This window comes from Electrona antarctica, assembly GCF_951216825.1.
Source record: "Electrona antarctica genome assembly, chromosome: 2".
Classification (NCBI taxonomy): domain Eukaryota; kingdom Metazoa; phylum Chordata; class Actinopteri; order Myctophiformes; family Myctophidae; genus Electrona; species Electrona antarctica.
In genome coordinates this window covers 63,788,704-63,794,968 of record NC_136807.1, presented here as the reverse complement: position 1 = coordinate 63,794,968, position 6,265 = coordinate 63,788,704, and the positions used below count along the sequence as shown (strand labels likewise).

At 44.1% G+C, this 6,265-nt stretch overlaps 1 pseudogene across 1 annotated transcript; it reads left to right on the top strand.

Moving 5' to 3' along the window:
- Nucleotides 1-229: 229 nt before the first annotated feature.
- Nucleotides 230-5,471, top strand: LOC306934485 (kelch domain-containing protein 3-like; annotated as a pseudogene). Its single transcript has 2 exons — nucleotides 230-670; nucleotides 4,786-5,471. The product of its transcript is annotated as a kelch domain-containing protein 3-like (transcript).
- Nucleotides 5,472-6,265: the final 794 nt, after the last annotated feature.

Here is a 6,265-nt window from a genome sequence, read left to right as displayed (position 1 = left end):
CACTGCTTTCATGAATGACATCATCTCCAAGGGCTATGCAGAAAGGGTGCCTGTTGATGATCTGGAACGGAGTGATGGCAGGGTATGGTATATTCCACACCATGGTGTTTATCACCCAAAAAAGAGGAAGATCAGGGTCGTATTTGACTGTGGAGCTACATTTCAAGGAACATCATTGAATGCACAGCTTCTACAGGGCCCAGACCTTACCGGCACACTCATCGGAGTGATGACCAGATTCAGGAAGGAGCCTGTTGTACTCATGGCAGACATCGAGGCCATGTACCATCAGGTCAAAGTGACATCTGAGGATTCAGATCTGCTGAGGTTTCTCTGGTGGCCGGACGGAGACCATGGGAAGAACCTGGTAGAGCACAGAATGGTTGCACATCTGTTTGGAGCCACATCTTCACCAAGTTGTGCATGTTTTGCTCTGAGGAAGTGTGCAGAGGATAATAAAAACCAGTTTGCAACCAGCGTGACTGAAACAATCCTCAACAACTTCTACGTGGATGATTGTCTGGCTTCAGTGACATCTGAAGAAGAGGCAGTCACACTGTACCAAGATCTACGTGCACTTTGTGCTGAAGGGGGTTTCAAACTCACGAAGTGGATAAGCAACCGACGGAGAGTGCTGGCTGCCATACCATCAAAGGAGAGAGCGAAAGAGGTAAAGGATCTGGACTTGGATAACGACACACTTCCTGTTGAAAGGGCACTGGGTGTGCAGTGGTGTGTTCAGTCTGATGCATTCATGTTCAAGCTCACTCTCAGTGACAAACCCTTGACCAGAAGAGGGATCCTCTCCACAGTCAGTTCGATCTATGACCCCTTAGGATTCTTGGGGCCTTCTTCAAGCAGTGGGCTTGAAGATCTAAGCGCATTGTTGAGAGGCGAGAGGCATTTCCGCGTTGGCCACAGAAGCGGGCCGTGGTTATAAGCACAACCCGGGTGGGATTTAGAATGTCAGATTTTCCTAGAAGCTTTCTCATTGGTCCACTTCATTCCTGATTTGTTAGTAATTTGCGGGAGGGCAATTTTGGACCAATGAAAAAGCTTCTCGGAAAATCTTTGAAGGCAAACTGCGGTCCCTAGAGGTGTGAATGAGTGGACACAGGATGTCGCTTTTACGTCGCACACACGCGCACAGCGCTCCCTACCCCACTGACTGACGGCTCCTCTCACCCAAAATCACAAGTCGCGGCGCTCCTTCCAGCCCCTCCGTTCGTAGATCTTCTATTCTCTTGCGAGCATGTAGATCTTCTATTCTCTTATAGGCTTGTAGATCTTCTATTTTCTTGTAGGCTTGTAGATCTTCTATTCTCTTGTAGGCTTGTAGATCTTCTATTCTCCTGTAGGCTTGTAGATCTTCTATTCTCTTGTGAGCATGTGTGATATCTGGGATTCCATAATTCTATACCATATGTCATGTTCTTGAACAAATGTACTCAACTGTTTATTCAGTAGGTCTGACTATAGCTGGCTGGCTTAATTATGCAAGTCAGCTCGTCTCCAAGGCCTGCCTTTGTTCTACTGTTATTCAAAGTCCCACCTGGGGATGGTTTGTTTATACTCCTGAGTCACACCTAAGGACAATTACATGCTAAACAGTGGTTCAAAGTGGCCACTGTTGGAGCAAATGGTTGATCAATGGGTAAGCATCTCGTCTTCAGAGAAGCAGGGAACACGCCTATATTCTCACCTCTGTTTGTGAAACTGTACTTAATTCCATGACATTGATGAATCTGATATAGACATTATGGACATATCAGTTAGTTTTACAGACACAGCCTGAAGATCTAATCAGAGCGTAAGTTGAGACAGCTGTTTTTCTATACAATGCAAGCTGTGGTAACTGTCTCACGGTAAGATCCTTTGAGAAGATGCTTAGTTATTTACAACTAGGCTTGAAGAAACAGAGCTTTTGTTAGGGGGTAATTAAACCCCACAGGGGTCTGCGTGAACTTCTTACCCTAGCTGCATCCATAGATAACAGCTGCATGGCATATCTTTAGGTCAAGCTCTGCTCTGCTCTATCTGTCTGTCCTGTCTGTCATGAATGCAACGTATCTTTGTCAAATATGCATCTAGAGTCAAGAATACAGTCTAACTATTTCATTGCAGGTGTTAAATAATGTTCTGTATATTTTATATGGTACATTCATTCTTATTGGTATTGTTTCATCTGTTGCTAGTTCTCATAGGAAACCTTGCATGACAGTCCTGGCTCACTGATTGGCCAGTAAGTAAGGACACTTCTAAGTCCCACCCTCATGAGAGGGAGGGAGTTTTAAACTTGCATCAGTATATAAACAACATGCTTTCATTCCTATGGTGTGCTCACACGTGTGTCTGCTGATTCGACCAAGTAGATCCTTGTGTGACTCCATCGTGGGCCATTTGTTCCCATGACTGCCTTGTAACTGAGTGTATTTTGGTCATTAAAACTTGATACAAAACTATAGACTGGAGAACTGTTTTCGCCGAGACTTCTGTTTCCCGTCTGCTCCACACAGCCGTTCGCACAGTACAGACGCTGTTTTCAGATACATCAACATTGAATGTAAGTGGGTCATTCTACCCGACGGCGTAAGGCCGTCGGAGGTGCCTCTGCTTTGCTGCTGTGTACTCTGGAATAAACAACATCGGAACATCTCTCATCTGCTGTCGTGCCGTGTCACAACCTTCTCCGGTGCTCTCCCAGTCAACAGTATTTTTGTATGGTAGGACTAGAGTGTATGGTATAGAAACCAGATACGACACATGTATATCTAATATTATCTTGTGAGCTTGTAGATCTTCTATTCTCTTGTGAGCTTGTAGATCTTCTATTTTCACTTGTGTGTGACACTCTTTCATTGTATTTTTGGATTATTAAAGTCGCATAAATGCACAGGAAGGGGAGTTCCCGTAGCGACTAGTTGCTTATAGGTCTCGACTAGTCCGAAATTAGTCACAACCAATAAGCAACTAGTCACGACTAGTAAGAAACTAGGTTTGGAGATCTGTTGGGAATTGATTACATGAAACAGTCACCCGGGCGCCCAGTCCCAATGTTTGTAAACAAATAATTGGTCTACAGATCTTGGGCAGGGGTCCTGCATGTGCAGAGCCCGGGCAGAGGCCTTTTTTGGGGCGGTTCTGGACAACCGTGGGTCCGACTGACTTGACACCGGGCACTGCACCCCCCTGTGGTCGTGTGGCACGCGTGTGTCGCGTTATGTGGATTACAACAGTACGTACACAGACAGCCAGACAGACAGACAGACACTTGGTGCATTTATAGATAGGTAGTTAGGTAGGTAGATAGATAGGATTCTAAAAACTCTGTTCCCATAGACAGCATCTAATATCTTATGCTGTCTATGGGAACAGAGTTTTTAGAATGGAACGATCTTCCATAATAGCATAATTATTGCCAGGCAACAGTGGAAGTAGATCCAGTTTCCAGGCCTCATCTCATTAATTTAGATCCCCACAGTGAATCAGTTAGGACTATCTAGCCAAGACGGGTGATTTTCGGAGAATCGGCACATTTCTTTGTGTCGGCTTCAGGAGGAGTATTACAGTTGTGTTGCTTCATAATCTGATTTATTACAATTGACAAACCTTCACTGAATCCATGAAGCCAACTGGTCAAACAATGCATTGCCAGCATTAGTCACTCTGTTCTGTGCATCTTGATCCCATCATAGATTCATGGCACACATGTTTTATTTAATATTTATTTAACCTTTATTTAAATATGGAGTGCCGTGATTATTTCCACCCTAAAACATGATCATCATGTCTTACTGTCACTTTTTTTTAAAAATTATACCTCCTTATATAACAATATTTGTTAAAATGTGGTTTTTATGTGGACATGCCCAAGTATGCCTGGTTTGCCTGGTAGGTGGTGATCCACCTGAACTGAAGCCGCACCCACAGCTGTAGTTGTATAATAAAGGTTGAGGGGTTAGGGGAGGGGCTGATAGTGTGATGTCACTATATTACTGTTTATTTAATTGGCCCGTTTGACTGTCAAGGGTTCAGCCTCCAGGAAGAAACCCTAAATACAAAGTTAATACACCAGTGCACATAAAAACGACTCCAGGCTGTCACCTCATAAACACATGAAAAACTGGAAAAATACAAAAAATGTGGCACCCCCCCTTTTAAGCAGTAAAATAATAGTGACACTGGCTGCGTTCGAATTGCTAGGGTTGTTCCCTACTCCCTATAAGGGGACCCAGACTCAGTGGACTCAAATAGTGATGAATTCGGACAATACTCTGACGTCAATATCGGTAGAGGGCGATATAGGTCTGCGGGTTCATGTACTTTTTATTTGCATTGTAATCCCCATAGGGTTTTTTCAGATCGCCTCATAAAGAACTGTATGAAAAATAAACAAATCATCCCGGCCGTTTCACTCATTTTGATATGACTGACTACAAGAAACCAGTCAAAACGCTGCTGCTGAAATGATGATAAAAACCAAAGATATACAGTGCTGCTGTAGCGGTGAGACACGAGCTGTACTACTTTGGAAGGGACACTCACCATAACAACGAGAAGCAGATTGGTGTGCAGGCCTTCAGCACAGTGACTTTACTCTGGAGGAAGTTGACCTCTGGAAGAGGAGAACCTCACCTTGAGGTTCCATCCAGGCGCTACGGCCACACAGCTGTGCTGATTGAAGATATTGTGTACATCTGGGGAGGGAGTCTGTACTACGGAGACGAGTACTGCAAAGTGCTTTATGCATTTGATGTTGACGCCCACACATGGTTCAAACCACAGGTTTCTGGGACTATTCCAGAGGGGAGGAGGGGCCACTCAGCCTGTGTGTTGGGGAAGGTCATGTTTATCCATGGAGGACGGACCCAGTCTAGATACACTAATGACATCTACAAGTTGGACACCACCTCAATGGTCTGGACTTTAATTAACACCAGAGGAACTCCATCTCCTGGATCATCACATCACTCTGCCACCATCATCGGGACAAAGATGTTTGTATTTGGGGGCTGGAAGTGGGGTACTACAACACCATCAGAGTGTTTGTCACAGAGACCAACCTCTGGATGAGCACACCTTCTGCACAGCCTCGTCCAGAAGAACGCTGTTCTCATTCAGCCTTTACCTACAATGGAGAGATGTACATATTTGGTGGCTGCAACCAGACCTTCATTAAAAATGAATGTGGAATGATGTGGAAATTCAGTCCAGAGACCTTCTCCTGGAAGAAGGTTGAGCCCAAGGAGACAGGACCATCTCCGATATATAGTATGTGCTGTTGCATGGTGGGAGATCGTGTCATCCTCTTTGGAGGAGACAGCACCCCTGGTGACCTGTATGTCTTAGACTTCAGTCCTAGTCCGAAGACATTATGTAAGCTAGCAGTTATTCAGTACGGTCTGGAGCAGTCTGGACTCCCACACAACATCAGGTGGGAACTGGCAGCCATGACTGCCAACAGCAACTGAAATTATAACAACAAAATTAAACAAAAAACAAACAAACAAACAAACAAACAGCAAGCCTCAAAACAAAACCAAGCAAACACAAAAACGACGGCGTACTAGAAGTCATAATTCAAGAGTATTGTCCCTTTCTTACTCTCCTGATGGAACGCAACATTTTATGTTGAAAGAATTGCCCTCTGAGTCTGTGGGCTACTAGAACTCCATGCCGTGCCGTAGCCTTTAGTGCTGGCCTGCCTGGCCGCATCAGCGGCAGCTCATCTGCAGTAAAGCTTTCATAATTGAGCGCGGTGCCGTGCAGTGCAGTGTGAGCGCACAGAATTATAGCCCATTTACAAGCTCACAACGCCTTGCAGCGTTCTTGTGTAGGTTTCCATTGTGCAGATACTCAAAGGGTCCTTGGACTGAAAAAAAGCAACATTGATTCTAAAATATTGAAAAGTGCAAATTACATCTGCATTTATTAGTCAAAACAGAATAAAAAGGAAATAGCTACAAAGATGTGGATCAGCTATTTTCAATACATAAAAATAGGGATCAAGTGGTTAAATTATAATATCATTTTCAAGTTTGGGTCCAGAGAGTCTCATCCTAGAAATGTAGTGGAGTCAATGGACACTACATTTATACAGAATGAGATCATATCGACATCGGTAATATCGGTTATCGGCCATAACAGCAATTAATTATATCGGATATCGATATCGGCCAAAATGTCTCATCGGCACATCCCTAATATTCCTCACCCAAAGCTGCTATGAGCAATAATATGTCAATTTGAATGACCTTTTTTTTGT